The following is a 1889-nucleotide window of genomic DNA, read 5'->3' as shown; positions in this document are numbered from 1 at the left end:
TATGCTGTTTCTTTTTAATATCTTGCCTCCAGGCAGGAAAAAAAGAGCTTTGTTTACCAGTGTAGCACTAATGCCTTTAATAGTGCCTGGCCAAAGCAGGCACTCAATAAATATTTGTTGAATGAATGAGTGTACAGAAGATTATGTCAGACACTTCACCAGATGCGGGCCTCTATCATTCAATCGTTTATATGGGGGGGGGGAACTAACAGTAAACAAATGTGTTATATGACAGGTAGTATTAAGTCCTATGAAGAAAAATAAAACACAGGATGGATTGTAAAACAGTACGCTATTTTTTAATTTTTTTTTTTATTTTTTTTCAACGTTTTTTTATTTATTTTTGGGACAGAGAGAGACAGAGCATGAACGGGGGAGGGGCAGAGAGAGAGGGAGACACAGAATCGGAAACAGGCTCTGAGCCATCAGCCCAGAGCCCGACGCGGGGCTCGAACTCCCGGACTGCGAGATCGTGACCTGGCTGAAGTCGGGCGCTTAACCGACTGCACCACCCAGGCGCCCCATACGCTATTTTTTTAAATGTCAATTTATTTTTGAGAGACAGAAAGAGACAAGGTGGACAGGGGAGGGGCAGAGGGAAAAGGAGAAAGAATCCCGAGCCATGCTGTCATTGCAGAGCCCGAGGAGGGACTCAGTCTCACGAACCGTGAGATCATGACCTGAGCCATGACCTGAGCCAAAACCAAGAGTTGGACGCTTAACCGACAGAGCCACACAGGCGCCCCCAAGGAGGATGCTATTTTGTTGAGTCCATCCCACATGAGACAGGATGGACTCATCACCCCAAATTAGGTTTGGATGTCAAGACTGATAGAGTCACATACACCCCAACAGGGTATGAAAGGATTTGCCGCTTGCATAATGAGGCTTTCTGGGGAAAGCAGGACAGCTCCCAAGCAGGTCCAAAAATGGCTGAGAGAACAGAGAAAGGAGCCTGGTTTGGGGTTTCTGTGGTAATGAACAGTTAGGGCCAAGGTGATGGTTCCATATGCAGTTTAAATTTCCCACAAGTGTCAAAGAAGGAGCAGCCAGGCTTGCTCAAATATGGAGCAGAATGGGAAGAGAGGGGAGTGAGGCTTAACAGCTGTCAGCAGTCAAACATAAAAAGTGGAATTAGGTTCCTTATTACGCATTGTATATAGGGAGATCAGAAAAAGACTCTGATAAAGAGACACTTGAGCAAAGACCTGAAAGAAATGAGAAAGTGAGCTATGAAGTTATTTGGAGAAACATCCTTCTTGGCAGATTCAAAGGTCCAGGAACAGGAGGGGATTTGGTATGTTTGAGAAGCAGTAAGAGGCTGGGGCGCCTGGGTGGCTCAGTCGGTTGAGCATCCAACTTCGGCTCAGGTCATGATCTCACAGCTCGTGAGTTTGAGCCCTGTGTCGGACTCTGTGCTGACAGCTCAGAGCCTGGAGCCTGCTTCTGCTTCTGTGTCTCCCTCTCTCTCTGCCCCTAACCCACTCGCATTCTGTCACTGTCTCTCTCAAAAATAAATAAACATTAAAAAAAAAAAAATTAAAAAAACCAAAAAGAAGCAGTAAGAGGCTGTTGTGAACAAAATAGACTCACCTGACTGGGCAGCAAACATCTAGTGCATGCTCTGAGAAGCATGTAAACATAGTTTTGTAAATGCTATACATGTATTCAGAAAGTTTTATGTTAATGCCATGTTTAGTTTAAAATTCGAAACGTGACAAGTATGTCCAATATCATCAACTATTGGAGGTTCTAGCCAGGAAGAGCAAACAAGAAAGAATAATGACTGAAAAGGAAGAAAAACATTTTTGGCAGAAAGCATGATTGATTCTTAGAAAACCCAAGAGAGTTTCTAGTGGAATTACTAGACTGTATTCAAGAAGATTCCA

This window comes from Prionailurus viverrinus, chromosome D1 (assembly GCF_022837055.1).
Source record: "Prionailurus viverrinus isolate Anna chromosome D1, UM_Priviv_1.0, whole genome shotgun sequence".
In the NCBI taxonomy this organism is placed as follows: domain Eukaryota; kingdom Metazoa; phylum Chordata; class Mammalia; order Carnivora; family Felidae; genus Prionailurus; species Prionailurus viverrinus.
The sequence above is the reverse complement of the archived record's forward strand: the minus strand, read 5'-3'. Positions refer to the sequence as shown.